Raw genomic sequence first — 19,543 nt, 5'->3', positions numbered from 1 at the left:
TTTCCGAGGTTCTAGATGTCTTTTCCTACACCTCACCAAGGAATTCCAAAAAAAAATCCTCGAAGCACAGTTCGTGGGTTGCCGTTCGCAGCGAATCCATGAGCCCACCCTAAACGTTGAATCCTGGCACACCCCAGGATTAAACACCGTACGTTCAACAATCGCGCGTAGCCTAGGAACGACACACTCGTGACATCGATCTCGCAACCACTTGTCGGACAAAAAGAGAAAATCGATCTCCACGACGGGGAGTTGACAGGGGTAGAAAAGGAATCGGGGTACCGACAACGGCAGATTACTCACAGTTGTCATTTCTCGCTTGAACGTGGCCAGGGCCCTGGCACAGTGTCAGTGCCAGTAGCAGGAAGGCGCAGAGCTCCCCCGTGAAACACATTCCTGGTTAACGTTACTGTCACGCGCGCCGCATAGTGAAAGCTGAGGACGCAACGACCGTGGCGTTGGTCGCCGCCGAGGGTGAGAAACGATGATCGAATCGACGCACAAGGGAGCTGAAGATTAGGATAAAAAGTGCCACCGACGCAGAGTCTCGGACGATTAACAGAACGAACCGCACCCCGCGCTGTATTACGCGCGACTGACTGCCGCTGGCTCAGCGCGATTTTACGCGCGAACCGCCTCACTCGGTGGTCGCCGCGTATGCGCACTATCACTACTAGAAGGGTGTGGATAGGCTAGAGTTGAAAGGGTCTCAACGTACTACGGCGACACCCACGGTCATTGTTGAGGCGAGTTAATGAGCGAAACGATACAGGCTGGTTTTACGAGCGTATCGTGGTACAGGGTGTGTCCGTGCGGCCGCGTTTCGAGCATGCTGCGCGCTTTTGCGTTGGGAAAATACTCGCGCCGTTGCGAGCGTTACCGTTTAATGGAATTGTATTATTCTTCGTCCGTGTCTTTACCCCCTTTCATCATCGCCACGACCCGCTCGATACGCGCTGGCGATTGCAAATCTGGGTTCGGAGATTTCGCGTTCAACGACGAGCGGTAAGTAAGGGGCGACACGTTGTCAGGTTGTTTACGAATGGTTGTGCACTTGAAATATGTCGAAATATCCGCGTACACATATACGTACGTAAAATGTGAGAATGTATTAAATATATCGCGAGGTATGCTTAACTCATTCACTGTCAAGTTTAATAAGAAATTACAAAAATTGAAGTTTTTTCTCGTTTATTTTTGCACATTGTCTTTTTCTTACCGAACACTCAATTTTTGTAGATTCTTATTGAACTTTGAAGAAGAAACGAACGAATCGAGTGTTCAATAAAAGAAAGACATATTGCAAAAATAAATGACAAAATGTTTGACTTTTGTAATTGGGTCATTCCATGCCAACTCGGACAATTTTTGGAGTAACATCTCAGATTTTGACGAAATTTGGATGTGCGAAGTGTTTAGTGATATTTGAACGTATCTCAAAGGATTTCGAACAATTTTGAAAACTGTCGATTTTACAGCCGTTCAAAGTTTTGTGCTACCTTTCTTCACAAAAATATAACTATTGAACTAGACAACGGATGAAAATGACCTTTTACGTGCTTATAGTGAAGACATGGGAGTATCAAATAAAAATTATTTCACAACAAAAAGAAGCTTTTTGAACCATTATTATTATTTTTTTTTTTTTTAAACAATGTCTTGATTTTATACCAGGCATGTATTTAAAAATCTGAAAAAAATGAGTTTATAGCTCCATTTTTCCTCTTTCTGTTGGTACCTGTAAAAAGATGGGCAAATTGAAATTGGCTGAATTGACGCGCATTGGCCTAGGCATTAATAACCAAAGGAACAGAAAAGTTGTTGACACTGTTCTTCTATGCAGCTTGAATTTTCGTTTTCTTTTACAATCGTGCACCTTGAAGAGTCAAAGGACGACTACACTGCTTCGCCAAAAACGTCCATTGTTCGACCGACACGAATTTCCAAAATAATATATTGCGACCAGCGCAACACCAGACAATTATAGTACACAAACGAATTCTGCTTATTATCCCAGCATCGTATTAAGTCATTAAAACCCGTCGCGTGAAACGTAGTTACTTGCCCTCGAAATGAAGGGAACACTTGGACAATTAAACAGACAATTGTACTCATGGCGACGCTTTTCATTCAACAACGCCTAATTCCAGACGACAAAAGTCTGCCTGGAGACTGTGCATAATAGCGAGAAAGGTGAAAAATAGAAGACAAGAGATCCTGCCAGTAACGAAACTTCGCCATCGTGGCTCAGGGTCCGACAAATTTCAAATTCGACGCAGGCTTTGGGCGCGAAAGAGGTGTCGGAATGGGAAGAACGATGGCCCGCGACGGTGCCAGACGGAATTGCAAATCTTTATCACGGGTCTCGCCATCCGTCCGGAAGCAAGTGTTTCGAGGATCCGTCACGAATTCGAATCTAGAGCATTGCTCTCGAAGGTGCACTTCACTATGTCTATTATGTATCGAAGCCAGTCACGAAGCCATATCTTCTCCGTCCTACATAAACACGAAGGGAAGAGATACAGCGGTGTGTTCGATATGAAATGAGTCTATTTCTCTCGAATGAAAAATGCACAATGACGCGGGAAGGGATCCTTGTCTGCCAAAAGGACGATAAGAATTACGTGATGTCCCAAACAATCGCATTGTATTTGAAAAAATTATACACATTTTCTTAAATTCAAGTACTGGTAACTCGAAGAATATTCATTCTGTTAGGAATACATTTCGATAGCTCCTTTATACTGAAATATAAATAACCCTCCCCTCCAAATTAAATACGATTACTTACGAAAGGACGAACTTCTTTTCGTGAATTTAATTGTACATCGATACACTTGCGTTCCTCAAAAACTTAATTATGACATAATAATATATCGTAGACCAAATTTAATTGATTACTGTACTGGACGGACCAAATTAGTGTGATAAGTCACTGTTTCGTTATGAGTATACTTAGAGACAAATTTTTCTCGCAGAGAAAAATCTTTTCCACTATTTCGTAATTTCATACGATAGTAAAAGTTGACGAAAATGATATATAAATATACTTGCATCGATTCATCGATAAATACATATTTAAACTATGGATTTTTTAAAATATTGATCAATCTTTATGCAGTAGGTATGATTATTTGTGATTTTTGTCCAAATATTTCCAAAGATTCGTTCGATAGTAGATTTCAGTTAAAAAGTAGCCACGAGCAAACTACATTGACTCGATTTTGCCAAATGCGGAGAACGTGTGCCCATGGAAATTTTTTCTAGGTCGAAAGCTGCTGAACCGGAAATGCTACGTCAATGAAAACACACGATGCATCGATTCCACGGAATCTGAAAAGGGAGACTCGAAGTGCACTCGAATATACCGCAGTGGAAACGGGACTGGGCGTATCGGAAAATGAGCCTGGAAAATAATATTTAAATTTGCGTTCTTTTTCATGCGCTGAATCATAAAAATGTTCGATTAACTGGTTCAACTTATTATAAGACGATACAAATGAATATAAATGAATTCATGAATACAACAGCATAAATTTGATTAAGGATAACTAGGCTATTCTTCGATATTCTCTTCAATTAATATAGCCTAATGGTTACGTAAAACATTCAAAAATAATAACAAAGGACATTAAATAAATTTATTGTTAAATGCAATTGCTTTTCTGGTTGATCAAAATTTAAAGATACAGTCACTTCTTAAAATGACATTTTCAACATTTTTGACTTTTATATTAAGATGATAGACAAGACGGTTCATTTGAAATTCGCTAAGAAGAAAATGAAAAAAAAATTTTGTATTTCAAGTTTTACTTTTATCACGGAGCGAAAAATAACGATGGTAATGATAATAACAGTAGCAGAATCGAGTTTTATTACCGGATGTAATGAACTTGTTTTACGGAAATACGACTGCAGACTAGTTTCTATGTAAAAAAGAAACCAACGAGATTAAATTCATGTTTTAATCATTTGGGCTTTGGGCGCATTGAAGATTTTATGGACGGCGCTAGTAGTATGAGTCATTCTTTGTCAGATCTACGCTTTCTGCAAGTAGTAAAGTTTATATTAGCTCGGCACCGCGATGTTTGCGTCACGCAACGTTACACACATGTTGCGACTTTATAGCTTTCGTTCCAGAAACATCTAATGTGGTTTGCGCTTGGAGTAGAATTTACTACTATTTTCTTCCATCAAGTTCGATTAAAGTTTATTTGCGGTGATACTCATTCAGTTCGTCCTTCTTTGGCTTGGTAACTGTCAACATTTGGTATAGTGCAATAATAATCATTGTAACTTAAGAGTAGAGACTTATGTTATCAATTTATAGGTACGAATGTTCTTACGTTTATACGTGTCAGAAAATAATCGTGGTTGACCTTTCTACCGATGAATTAATCAGTGACAAGTAAACGGACTGTACTCGTCTAATTGCACTCGCAATTATGTATCTGAAAAATGAAATTCATAAGTGAAAAGTGCTAGAGATATTTCCTTCAAATTTTATGAAGTACATTGTATTAAATAATTTGAAATAATACTGTTGATATATGAGTATTACGATGATAAAAGTGCGCGAGCTAAAACAGGTAAACTTCGTTTCTTTATTTTCTAATGAATAGCAAACCAGTGGTACAGAATTAAGTTTGCAATCCAGTACCTGCCTTTGTGCGAAATGCAAATGAAACATTAGCTCCGAACGAAGACAAACGTGTCAGGACGTGCTCCTTAATTTCCTCTTCGAAATGCCGTAAGAAGAAGAACTCGACTCGAACGAAAGCGTGATTTCCACTCCTAACTTGTTTCCTACTTGTTCCATGCGAAACAGTAAGAAGAAAATCTTACAATCCTTGCATCGAATAATACTCCGACGGAGTAGACAGCCGTAGCGAAAGGGTGAAAATATTGGTGCGTATACTTATTGTAAGTGCACGTGTTTCTGATAAAACATCCGCATATTTACGAGCTATTTATCCTAATGGCGATAGATTTTTATTTATTGATATATTCTTTTTCAATTCACGGATGGGTAGGAACATGCTTTGTACATTAATAAAATTGCATATTTCATACATACGACACGTTTTTCAGAACGTTTACAAGTACTCTATGAAATTGCCTACTCTATTGTGATTTGTACGTATACCCAAGCTAGTGGAGAAGTCTGTTCCATCAATTGAGTACGCAGAGTCAACAGAAGTGGTAGTATTATTGGGATATTTTGAGTAACGATTACTGTTCGTGAAAGTGACAAAGATTCGGGAAGTTATCTGAACATTTTGTACTTGACTCAGACTAGGTGTGAAGTTCAAGATATAACATCTTCGTAAAAGCGGCGTAGAGTCGGAGTCGTTCGCACATTTTAAACTTAATTCTGAACGAAGATGAAGCGTACGTTAATATTGATCTCTATTATTATGTCCGTCGTTCCATCCGGACAATACGAATTCATGTTAAATCTTGCGGAGGAACACCAACTGCAAGGCATCATTCGTGACATCGTGCGGTCGTCCAATTTTCGTGACACACTAGTACTGATTGGAGACCACAGCAGAGATGACACAGCCATGCGTGTAATTTCTACCGTTTCCGAAATCTCGTCCCGTTTAATACCGACGCAATTCATCGAAGTGTCGCGAGCAGGAGACCCAACGATGTTTCTGACTACGTCCGATACTCTCATCATTTATATCAACAGTTCAAGCAATACGTTGCAATACGAGTCGCGGAGGAAAATTATTGACGATTTGTGCGTCAGTTGCCAGAGATCATCGGCGTCCAAGTTTTTGTTCTTACTCGCGGGAGATGAAAGTAACCCGAAGATACGAGACTTCCTTCGACACCTGTGGGGTAAGAAAATTCTTCAAGTAGAAGTTCTGGAAATTCTACCCGCTGACAAATCAGGTCACGAGCTTGCGATCGTCGAGCATCGATACAATCCGTTCACGGACAAATATTCGCGAACGCCTAACCCTCGACATGCTGTCACTTGGTATCCAGACAAGCTCGAGAACATGCACGAGTACCTTTTAAGGGTTCACGAACCATCCACCTTTAATGATTTTATAACGATTTTCTTTAGTTTGGATGTGTCACGAAGGATCATATTTCCTATGACAGCAAAACGAGAAAACTATAAATCCGATAGATATAAATGAGGATGCTTATTGTACACAAAACTAGCGACCATCGTCGAACGTAAATTTTTGTTTGGTTGATAACCAACTTCTTTTTTTTTTTCTTTTGTATCAAAATGTTTTCCAGTTTTTTGTAAAATTTCAATTCTTTTTCTTAGCGATCCATTACTTCGCTATCTATTGAGATATCAATCGTTTCCTACGTGTGGCACTAGACAAAAGCTTCTAGTTTCTAACTACGCGTATCTTGAGTTCAGTCTAATTTTCAATGTAAATTTTGACGAGTAATATAGTGAACATGTGTGAGTAAACTGGATTGCGAATTAATTTGTTGATATTCTTCGATATGTATATGATCAATAATTATGATTAACTGTAATAAGCAACGAACTTATTTATTTGAATTTCATGTTTGAACAAATTCTAGGAAACGCGTATATTTTCAAACCGTTACGATGTGCCCCATTAATTTTGATAATCGACTTTACTGTACAGAATTAATCTCACGCGTAATCTATTGACACTGAAATGTTTTATTCAACACGAGTAGATCGTTCAGTAATCAGCGATTGGATCTCTATATGATCTCTGTAAATCGCTTTATCCGGATGTATGAACGCTACAAGGAATAAAACAACCGCGATTTCTAAATCAACGAAAGCGTCTTAATTGTAAACGTTGAATCCTAGCCACGATTCATCGATTATCCTGTATTCCCTGTTCTATTTCACTTCCTTTCTCGCCCCCAGTATCGACGTCGGAGGCGATCCCAGCAAGAAAGTTTGCCGCGTGGAAACTCGTTGCGGATTGTACACAGTTCTGGACCGATCGGAAGTTCCATCGGCCACACGGCACCCCGTGTGAGGGTATTCGACGTGTTAATTTACCAACTTGTTCCTGCTTCAGTGAAGAATGATCTTATGCCTCGCCTCGAAAGTGGATATTGATCCCATAACCTGTACTCATTGCCTCAGCTAATAGGTATTTCATTTGCGACGTGTAGACGGTTGCATGTATATTGTACCGAAGGATCAATGTGTCTGTTTCATTCTTCATCCGTGCGAGGCGTTGCTACGTAAGTAAATTTCACAGCTGGGAAAAAGTACATTGCGATACAAATTCATGTTCTACGAAACAATTTCTCTTCTCCGTGTAGCGTCTACAGGTACTACGTTGAATAAAATAATATTTAAAAACTAATTGCAACTGTAATTGTATCAATTAATGCTTTTCTTTGATTAAAAAAATTAAAAATCAAAATTTTTAAAAAATTAAAAAGTCAATTTAAAAATTCTATTATAGAAAATATATCGTTATCGATACTTCCTATATTCGAGTTTTGATTTGACTAGCACGGCTGGGAAAGGACCACCTTAAATTGTTGATGATATTTCAGAAGTCCTGTGCGTTACATTGAGAAAGCGACGCGCATTTAACCTTTAACGAGGATTTAAATTTAAAACCATAGCTCTTCCGAAGGAAGATTATTAAACAAGAAAATGCACTTCTGGTTCTTATCCTTTCTCGTCCGCTGTAATCTACGCGAGAATTAAACCTACAATAATTTATGATTCAAGAACGATACACGGAGTAGTGTATGTATGTATGTATGTATGTATGTATGTATGTATGTATGTATGTATGTATGTATGTACGTATGTATGTACGTCGTGTAATACATTTTACAGCAGCCTGCCCGACTGAACGATCAGAATTACTCCAGTTAAATTTTAAAGATAGTCTTTGATCTCTCCACACCGTGCTCGTTAAAAATAGAGAATTTCTCACTTGCGTTTCGGTTAGATAGAACATGTGACAGGATTTGAACAAATGAATTCGGATGGAGGAGTTCGGTGCAATTCGAGGTTTGCATTTAACGACGAAGCAGTCGACCGTATAATTAACAAAGAATGTAGTTCAAAGAGGAAAATGTAGAACGACGAGGACTCTCAGAGGAGCCGAGCATGAACTACTCATACATTTCCTCTTGCTGTCCTTTTATTCTTCGTCACTCTCGTCTAGGTATGCGTATTTTCATCAAAAAATATCTCTTCATGTTATCGTTCGTGCTCTGTTTCAATTAATAATTGCGCCAGCCTATGAACGCGGCTAACGATATCGATAGATTTTACCCGACTTCGAAAAATTATCGAGAAAGATCAGAAGTTGCTAGCTTTCGTCAAGGGTGACAATAATTATCAATATTAACCCTTCCACTCCGAAGGTGACCATAAGACTAAGGTGGAAAACGTTCAGTCACGAAGTGCTTGCAACGAGTACACGCTCTAATTATTTTTCGTTAACAACGTGTCAGCCTTTGGCGCTGCTCGCATTCTTTATTTTTCACGGGAACTCTCTCGTATTTCTCGGAAGGCAGCGTACGTCCATAAAACCGAATGTCTAATTTGTTTTCTTCGCGAAACGTTCGTACGATTAAATTGCACCCACACGCGTGCGTAGCTTTTCCCGTTCTCTTTACACGCCGGACACGTATCGCCTCTGGAAATCGCGTTTTAGAATCGATTAGCCCAACGGCACGTAGAATCGGCGGTCGCTACTAAAAATGTCGCTGAAAATTAATTGCACGCGAAAGCGAAACAATAATCGCGGCTACCGTCCTTATTTCTCGTTCCGATAAAAGATAGCCGGAATGTTCTCGCCATGTTTGCTGCGTTGCGACGCCAGAACTTTTTTTTTTTTTTTTTCTTGTTTTTTTCGCGCAACTGGTCATTCGTCTCTCGGTAATTATCGCGCCGTTTGGGAACGTAAATAGTGACTTTGCTTGTTCGATTAAACCATTCGCAATCGAAGCTATCTTGTTTCAAAATGTGCAAGCAAGTATGTAATGTACTAGAGGTAGCCCGCAAGTTTCAACCGCGTGGAATACTAACGTTGCGACCCCTTAGTTGTGATCGTTTAAAAAATTTCAGTTTGCATAGAAGAGGTATGGTACGTTAGACAATGCCAGAATTAGTAGAACTGGCCAATCGTGGTCAGACATGGTCAGCCAAACCTTTAGATTTATTTTTACGAAAACGAAGCTTCCTATGAAAAAATATCATTCTTCATTTTCGAGGCATTTTCCCGCAAAGAATCATCCCCTGACGTGGAATGCTATTTATTTTATGTCGTTCGCATGTTTTTTGCTGTCGGATCGAATTCAACCAAGACATGTAATAAAATTTAGAACAAGTTTTAAGAACCGAGACACAGGGCCACGATTTTGAGAGCTCTTAAATTAAATCCTCGTATCATACGAGTCGAAATGGCTGAAGCTTCATGTCTGATGGATAAGCACGAGACTGCAAGGCTTGTAAAAAACAATACGACACAATGCAATACCACATACCATCAGAAAAGATAGATAAATAAATACAAAGAGACAGATATAAATAAACTACCTCACGCCAGGAACAAAAACGGATATCCACACTAGCAAGAGCCTATGGTCGCTTTAAGCTGAACAAAAATCTACCTTTGTCGTTATCTTGTTGATACTTCAATAATACTTCCTGTTCGTGTTGTATTGGTAGTCCGAGAAACGTCAATAGATCTACCTTATCAAACTGGATGTGGTTTACTTCAATACCCGTTTGATACCAAAACACGATACTTGAGAGCTGATACGCATCGTCAATCTATTATCTTCACGGTCTGACAAATAATCTGTGAAATATTTTGAATCCTCGTGTTTCTGCCAATCACGTGGAAATACTGATTTCATACACCTTTGATCGTGTGATAATATAACGATACCGTAGTCTACAGTGAAAAAAATTGTACATTTTCGAATCTTTTCTAGCGCTAAACTAACCGTCGTTCATTTATAACTATTTCCACCGTGGTGGAACAGGTGGATAGTCTCAATGACACTTTTATCGAATTAAATGCAAAAGTATTTTACGTGGAATGGAAATGGAACAATGCATGAAACAATTGTGTACAATTCATATATTGCGTAGAAGAAATATATACCAAAGTTTGAAAACGGCAATTTGACCGGTCGTGGTACGTAACGAAATATTCTTGAAGAAATAAAGTGAAATTGGATACGCTACGAAATTGACACTACACTGTTTGTTTGGCTAGTGAAGCAGAGCTCCATCTGCCGTCTCTTTGTACAAACCTTCGCGGCTGCACTCGTCGTATCTGAAATAGGTAAGTTGGCGTTATGATAAACAGGTCGTGTCTGACGTAATTTACGACGTGAAAATTGCTTCAAGCAGTCCACTGATTTTCTCTCTCAACTATTTTATCATAAAATATGACCGTAGTAGAATATTGTCTAAGCGACGAAAAATATACTATTCTGTCACTTTCTTCCACACTACATCGCGCAGTTTAATTTTTTAACCTTTGGCCGTGCTTGCTTCTTCAAATCCTGTCGCTTACAATTGTATCATTAAAATTCATAATAATTATAATAAAGTGGACGATTATTTCTTCATCATCAAAGAATTTTCCAAAAGATGCTTTAGGAATCTTATCTTTAATAAATCACAAATTCTATGAATTGATTTTTTCTTTTTTTTTTTTCTTTTAATGAAAGTGCATATTACTACAACTAAACAGGTGAAAACTGATAATGTTCACCACGACAACATCAGAATTAGTTTGTTCTTAAAAAACATTAGTTCGGGAAAACACTTTGCAATCTCTCTCCACAATTTAGATCGTAATTTTCATTAACAAACAGCCTGATCAAAAGTAGTTCACCTTTCATTCGTCATTTGAGATTTGTATCTAGATACGAAGTTTGCCCATCGTCGATGGTCAACGACCGCGGTTGCTCCTCCGAGACTCTTCGGAGAATTAATCGCATGTAAAAGCTTCGAGCGAGGGGCTAAAAATCGAAGGAAACGTTCACGGTTTTTGCCAGCTTGCAATTATTTAAATGGCAGCTTGTTAAGTACGTCCTATTAAGAGGCGCGTACCGCCGCGAAAGAAAATCCCCAAGTTTCTACACGGTGGGAACGGCGAAACGAATGGGACGTAAAAGAGTTTGTCTTAAAAACTCGTTTTTGCCATGGAAGCGTCGACTACGATTAAGCTGCTGGCGACCTTTTTGCGTTGTCAATAAAGCTGAGCTTGTTGAACGAAGGAAATTGTTGCGCAGTCTGCGATCTTTGCTCTTAATGGATTCTTCGATACGCGAGGAAAGGAACTTCTTCCCCGGTGAAAAAAAAAAAGGGCTGATTGCAGTAATGGAACGGCAGCAATCTGCTGGCTAATGCTCGACTAACTTCTTTGAGTTCATTGTAAGCATTAATAATTGGAATGCTGACCTTTGTGCAAAGTGAATATACGTTATATTTATTCATGAAATATACGTACGAATGTATACAGGAGAAATATGCAAAACATACAAATTTACTTAAGGGTGGAAGGAGGAGAAGAAGGAAGAGGTTTCAACTAAAAAAGAACAGTTGCAAGCTTAAGACGAAGGATATGAACAAGAAACAGGATTGCTATATGGTGCTGGGATCGGTGATTAACCAATAGGTAATTTAAATCAATTCATCACTGCCTTGAACGTTCTGATTTCCGTATTTTCTTTTCCAAACGCGTTCTTCTCGACTTTTGTTGAGTTTGTGTACATTCTAGCTTACTCTGTGTAAAATAAACTGAAGATTATGCGTAATCCTCACTAAAGTTGGTAAATGTGATAAATTATGAAAAAAGGGACTAAAAATGGCGTTTCCAGTCACTTTTTCATTGACGCGAGCTGTCTATTAGGGTTACATCCCTCGTTTAGACAGCTTGATGCACTCAGATTTTTTATCCGACGCACGTTTAAAATCGTTTAATTTTTCAACAATTTCGAAAATTTCAATTTAATATGATATGAAACAAAAACGAAATAAAAAGATTATAAATATTGCATAAAATTTAACATTTATCTCACAATAACGTAAATGAATAACTGTCTGATCGAAACGAATAATTCACCTAAGGTTACGGTTACTATGGATGCGAATTCGGACGAAAATATGTTCGGATGAGTTCTGCCGAATTCGTCCGAACAAACAAACGCCTATTTTTCTATGAGAGTGTTTACACTAGCAACGATAAACACGTCAGAACATTCACGACGGCGTCAGAACTAGTTGAGGATTCAAACAAGTTCGATTTTTTCGTCCGAACACATTTTCGTCCGAATTCGCATCTATAGTAACCGTAGCCTAAAACAAACAGGCATTTGTTTGAATTTATTGGAGCGAAAAAAGTAAAATACGCGGAATAAAAGGGTTTACACGGGAAAGTTTGTTCTAGTAATTTGGTTCGAAAGCCGCGAAACACAAAATTCGCGAATTATTAGCGCAGAGACCGAGAGAGCAGAGCGCTAAGTAACCTTAAGCCCGAATAAGAGTTAACGATCGAACTGCGAACAGTGAAAACGCTGCTTTGGTAATATCACGGTAAATATTAATTCCCGAACGTGTAAAGGAGCCGTTCTCAAACTCGCGCCTCTACGGTTAAGTGGTAATGCACACCAGAAATTTCGAACGCTGTTTGTATCCCCCCGCAATGCACACAGCGAGTAATTTCACCTGTTTTCGGAGCGTTTCAAATGGACTCCTTTGTTATGCTTGAAAGATAAATAAACATTAATATTTCCAATGCACACGGGTAGAATTTCTACCGAAATCGGTACTAGAAATCGAGCTTATAAATGAACGTTGGCTTTACTACGATCAAAAATAGCTAATGTACGAATGATTTTTACTATTCGTTTATTGAGAAGAATCGAAAGTAAAATACATTTCTATGTAGATTCAATTTTTGTAGATACTTCGCATAGATTCTAAAGATTTTGTATAAGTTAGATAATCTAGTTATGAATTTTCTGGCGAATAATACTTCGAAGCAAAAGGGAAAATAATATTATGTCCAAAAGGAAATAGTTTCTTCGTTGACATCGTTAACTTTGGTAATTAAGAGGCAGCTAAAAAAATAATTCCAGTACGTAACGAGTAACGCTCCGAGCAAAACGTTCCGTAAAGGAATCGAACTTTAGGTGTTCTTTCTTCCCGCTAAATCATCAACCGCTTAGCCTTCAAACTCTTCCGGCACTAATTCACGTCACACGAGGAAAATCCCTTCGACGGAGCCGCGTTTAATCCCTCTTTACGCGCTCGCAATTGATACGATTGGGCAAAGAATGTTTCACGAATGATGTTAAAATCTCGTTTAAGAGCAACCCAGTGCGGGCAAAAAAAGTTTTGAAATATGTCCCGTCTTTCATCAAACATTTCGACTCTGAAATGGTTATACATATACTCTCGATTCGCACAGAGGATTCATTTCACGGCCAAATTCCTTCATTTTGTTATGAACATTTTATAAAGATTAGATAGAAATTAGATACAAATGAATACGATAATGAATACGAAATCAATACATTGCGCAGAATATTTATAAACGTTATGAGTTCATAACAAATAATAAATCAAACCATCATCAATACCAGTAATCACACAAATCACATCAATTATATCAACAATACGAAATCAATCATTTTATTGATTGATTTCGTACTGATCATATTAATTAACGATTACCAATTATCAATCATTATGCATCATAATCATGTGTTTTTTAAACTAAATAAAATTAATTAATATTGAATTGAATACAGTGACCGAACAAAAATGATCTTCATGGTAACATTTGATTACCTGTGCAAAAATCGACCAAAACAAGATTAAACTAATTTCAGAAGTACATATACTTACGTATATATGTAGTTTTGGTCATCGATATTCAATAAAGGACAATCGTTACTGTAGACTTGGAGAGAGACGACAGACTCGGTGGATTTTGAAAGATGTTCAAAGAAAGATTGAACTACAATGAAATTCACGGTGAGTAAAAGGTATAATTTATTTGCGACTCTTTTGAAACGAGATTTACGTCGCAGACTTTCACCCCTTCGCAGTTCCTTGACGTCGACTTCTTAATCTCGTCACCTTTCTTGATACTCCCTGCTTCTGGTAATCCAATTTTCTCCTTAAAAGGAAAGGGTTTTAATCGGTCTACGGCCAACGTCTGCGGTTAACAGAAACATTTTTCACTCATTTTCTGGCGATTAAGGATACGATTATATTTCGAGCGAATCGTCCGGCATTACGTCTACAACATAATATGTGTCCGTGATAACAGTGCTTTTAACGAGATTTCTGCTTAACGATCATTCTTTAATCACCTTGCAACTGTTTCAATCCTTTTAGCACGATATTGTTGCATAAATTAGAATGTCTAGTTACGTCTCAATTAGTGAATATTGATAATTATTTTGCATGAAATGGTCACACGGAGTTAATGATTGTTGTTCGGTTCAATAAAAAAAAAAAAAAAAAAAAAAATATGTTGATTTATTGTATACACAACAATTTTGAATTTTTATTTTTAAGACAGTATTGAATTAGTGACATTTTACGTAATTCTTGCATAAAGAAGTATCTTTCACATAAAACTTACAAAGTGAAAATATTACAATAAACCTTCGAAACGATTATTTCTCGTCCATAATAATTTAAAAAATCTTCTGTTCAATCTTCACGAGCTTCAATGGAGCTACATCCCACTCTAAAAGTTCCGTTACATTTAATTACCACTCTTTTATCGCATTGAAAGCAAGTATCGCGTGTAAGAAGTACAATTCTTTCAATCTTTCTGAAATAATTTATATAAATTACCTTCTCCTACGAAGCAAAAATTACAATTAGACTGAATATTGAATTTTACTGAAGAAGAAAATTACTATTAGATCGATTGAATTCAATTAAATCTTTATTCGAGATGGTAACACTTTCCGCTCGAAGATTCATTGAAATAAGAGAAAAAGATTTCGGGGAAACACTCTACTGGAAGCGTTCTACTCTTCAAGCTTCATTGGCTTCGATTTATTAACTGCTAATTGCGTCTGACGTTCTTTTCGAGACTCATTACATTTAAAGAAGTCTTTGAATCAATGGAGCCTTCGCAGAGGAGTCCGAGAAATAACGAAACGTAATATTCTTCAACGTCCCGTGTAACTACTTCAAGCGATGATCGATTGTACGAATGACAAATGGTTGACAACCTTGATGCGTGTGCCATTTGATTAAACAGGATGTAGGTGGGAAAATCGTGAACTTCTTGTAATACCAACAAATAAAAACTTGAGAAAAATGAAAGAATCTTCTTAGTAACACGATTAACAAAAATACCTTTTACTGTTGGTCAAATTAAAAATTTCTTTGAATTTATTAAAAAAAGAAATTCGAGCAAAAGTAAAAACATTCTCTTACAGAACGAGCAGACCAAACATATTCACAAATTTAATCACAGATATCGTATATTCACAAAAATTGTCCTGTGGCTAAGACTTTCTTTCATTATCTACCTATATTATATGTATTTATTAATAATTCTCCGTGATCTTATTTCAAATACCCCGTCAACGTTACCATCATACATTCTTAATTCTTATATCCATTTGCGAATTTACATTGCAAACTCACAAAACAAATTCATAGGTACAAAAAGAAATGCCTCGACGAAAGTAAGAAACACGTTAAATTTCATCGACAAAGGAAATAACATCCGGGATCGTGTAAAACAATAAAAGTGCTGAAATTTCATTCCCGCCGGTACGACACTGGAAGATAAATAAAGCGAAACAAAGGGATTTTCATTAAATCTCGTTCGAAATTCAAGGCGAGCTCACAAAAAAAAGGTGGAACGTACACGTGGATAAAAGCATGGGATGAAGCAGAGAGCAAATAACAAATTAACTGACTCGAACTTGTAACGAGGTTCAAGAACGCTACCACCATTTGTTCCTGACACCCTTCACAAACTACCCTCGTCTTCCTCGACCGCAGCGGTGATAAGAATAATTGAACATAAAATCTCGGTTACGGGAAACAAACGCACAACAATTTTCTCTTCTTCTCTTTCCTCTTTTTCCACCGTACCGAGGTATAATTACTTGGTTTCTCTGACCAACCGAGAAATCGTTAAAAAATAATCCTACATATTTTTCTGTTCTCTCTAAAACTAACGAGAGTGTTTCGCAAATATTTTCCTTCCACTACTTCTTAATTTGATTCTTCTAGAGACTGTTCTTGAAGCAACGTATCCAAAAACTGGCTGTTATAACATTTACGCGATCGTTTTAAAATAGAATTCAATCTGTAGAGAATAAATCAGGATCAGTTCTGTTTGAATGCAAAATTTATGCAGGATCATATTTGAGAGATTAAATATAACACCCCAATTTGCCTGTAGTACAGAAACGTTCTTAAAATTCGATTTTAATGGATAAAAATGAAAAAATGTAAATATGAATTATATGCCTATGTTTCTGTACGTATACGAATCAAATGAAACGCTCTAATAGTTAAAGTAAACATTTCGTTTAGAAATCCTAATATCACCGGTGTACAGAGAATATTCTAAAATAAATAGTACACACTACACACGCGTTCTTAAAATTCGATTTTAACGACTGAATGGTTATTTATTGCTACGGAAACAGATTTTTTACGTAAACGTAGATAAATGAAAGGAAAGCTCGAGTCCAATTGTTTGCATAGATTTCTTACGTTGGTAAAATGCTCGCGGTCATTGCATGCTGCAAAATCAACGATCAACAGAGAAAGTTCGCATTAATACTTGTCAAAAGCATAGGACGAAGTAAAAACGTGAAAGATCGAGGAACATTTCTCTAGTTATGTCTACAGAGCAGATGGTCCGTATTTTCTTTCAGTTTTCCTCTCGAACTTTCAAAAGTTTTCCTCGCCTTTCTGTAAGAGCTCGTGCACAAAATGGAACGAACAAAGGAACACAGAACAGAAAAAAAGAACACTTTAGCAAATGCACGCTAATTAACTTTTTACTCCACATTCGCGTTTACTTTATTACTTCCCGGCATAACTTTCTTACAGTAAAATCGGAAGAATAATAGATATAGAAATTTTCATTGATTGTGCAAAAAATGGAGTAAGTTACTATCCTATCTGTATTCTCTGTCACTAATCTTGTGTAATATGTGGCCGTTAGTGACTCTATTGTTAACGCGGTCACGATAAAATAAACAGTTAATAAAAAAGAAAATATTCAGTGAAATCTAAGAACAAACAAAGTATTTTTTTATTTTTATTCATTCTTAACGTCATTCGATCGCTCAAATGCATATGAGATAGTTGAAATTATGTTAAGCGAAAGTTGAACAAAAGGACTAATTGTAAGTTACCTGTGAATAATAGTTGAAAATGAATGGCGTTGGCGGGGACTTGACGAGTCTTCCCAGAGTTAGTAAGCCTGTTATGTTTGCAAATAAGACCTCTATTTGCCAAATAAGCGGTTCTACGAACTTCGTGGTTGCCACCACCCTCTGCACGAAGAGATAATTACTTTTCCTTCGCCACGTAAGCCCGACGAAAGCGGGTCACAGTATCGACTCGAGTGGCGCCTAAAATCGACGAGTAATTTCACGACGTGGACGATGCAAAGGTGGATCTACCATCAGACTAATGAAATTTCAGTTTCTACCCTCCACAGAATTCGGGCCTCACGCTGAACGTGTCCCCGATCTTTCTTATTTATTAATTTTTTAATTATTCAGAAGCATAGACAAACAATGTTTATTATTCTACTGAACAAAGTAATAGTCAGACATACAAGATGTAAACGCGTATTTAAACGTATAAACGTTTCACTTTAGTGCTTGTGTTCTGTTCAATTTATATTAGGTTGTCCGAAAAGTTTCTTCCATTTCCTTAAATAATAATACATGCGCAACATTTTACGTACATATAACGTTACGTTATTGAATTGCGTACAATTCATTTTGCTCCATTACAGTTATCGCATTAACATCTAAGAAAATAGGTTGTCTAATTCTATGAACACTGCCACGCAAAATAACTGAATGCAAGTCACGGAAGAAACTTTTCGTACAACCTAATATTTACAGTATAATATACAAAACATACACTGCGTTTTAGAAACATAGAGCGATATAAAATACGCAATTAACCTCTTCGGGGGTGATTTTTCTTTGCAGCCGAACCATACAATTTTTACTCCACTTGTTGAAGAATTCTGTAGTGAATAAGATATTATCAAAGTTTTGTTCGTTTTATTGTCGATAGTAATTATGAAAAACTACACGTCCACGACAGAGTCGGGACTGAATGTGACTCGAATTTCTGGATTTTCTAAATTTGTGGATCAAGGTTTAATGTAAACCTAAAATATAAAATTAGTATTAAAAGAAATTAAGAAAGAAATTGTGTTAGAACAATGACAGCTATTGAGAACGAAAACGAACGAAATTCTAGAGGCTTCATCCTTTTGTTGTTTTCTCCAGCCACCAGAAGGGCTTGGTCATTCAAATCTAATGGTCAGCCTCTTCCTAGCTTATCCATCAATTTTTGTCACCAGATCTGAAGCAAAGCGAACCACTCTCGACATTGACTTTCGATTCTCCATCCTCTCACAAAGTTATAGAGTATTATATGACGCAAATAGTATCCATACATATATTAACGAAATACTTTCTGAAAAATGTTTGTTCCAAGAAAAAAGAGTTAACGCTAATTTCTAATAATAGTACGGTACGAAAATAAACGTCGGATAATTATGAATATAATATTCACTCAAAAACAGCCTTGCTTCGCGAGCATGTCTGAAATTTTCGTTGGGCTTTCCATAATTGTTCCTTCACACTGCTATCCACCAACTCGGATGATTCTAATTATTGCATATATTTAAAATTACTGGCGTCTACGAGAAACTTCCAAGAAGGAAATGGCCGTTCGAAGCAGATAATTAACTCCATTTCCCGATAAGAAATGGTTCGGAACGTGCGACGTTTAAGTGTTTACGAAGAATTCGAGGGGGAAATCGTTCGAGACCGGAAGAATTAGTTTTCCCTAGTGACTCGTTTGCCTTTATTCGCTCGCCCGACGGGTAACAACGGCATTTCACTATTTTTCCCCGCGGGCTTCTTGTTCTTTCGCCTGTTCGACGTACCATTGAATGTACGTGCACGCGTACCGACCAATGGAAACGGCCGTTGAATCGATGGCTGAGAGTTGAAAGGATCAAAGGGCAAGCCACGCCATACAAATTATCGGCGCGGCAAACAAGAGATCCGAGAGGACCGCGGCTACGATTCAGCTTTTTGGGATTCGGGATCCTAACCGTCGAGCTTTTATGATTTTAGGGTATTTCGTATCGCGGATCAGTCGAATAGGAAACATCTCGCGTTGTTTCCTAAATGGAATGCATGAGATGCGTTCTCTGTGCACAGATGGGGTATATAAAGCCGATCGTTGACTGGTCTCCTGCTTTTTTACAAATAGTGTCGTCATGCGTCAGAAATTTATGAACTGGTATGGAGGTTATAGGTT

At 37.5% G+C, this 19,543-nt stretch overlaps 1 protein-coding gene across 2 annotated transcripts in view; it reads right to left on the bottom strand.

Annotated features, from left to right (window-relative positions):
* Window positions 1-19,543, bottom strand: part of LOC128891141 (lipase member H-A-like) — a 222,896-nt gene that overhangs the window by 104,776 nt on the left and 98,577 nt on the right. Inside the window, exon 1 of one of the 2 annotated variants that reach the window (XM_054150385.1) lies at window positions 304-603. The exons of the other annotated variant lie outside the window; for it this stretch is intronic. The gene's annotated coding sequence lies outside the window, so the exon portion shown is untranslated. Of the gene's footprint in view, window positions 1-303; window positions 604-19,543 lie in introns of those variants that run through there. 2 annotated transcript variants of the gene reach the window in all.

This window comes from Hylaeus anthracinus, unplaced genomic scaffold (assembly GCF_026225885.1).
Source record: "Hylaeus anthracinus isolate JK02 unplaced genomic scaffold, UHH_iyHylAnth1.0_haploid 12001, whole genome shotgun sequence".
Classification (NCBI taxonomy): domain Eukaryota; kingdom Metazoa; phylum Arthropoda; class Insecta; order Hymenoptera; family Colletidae; genus Hylaeus; species Hylaeus anthracinus.
This window is presented reverse-complemented; position numbering and strand designations above follow the sequence as displayed.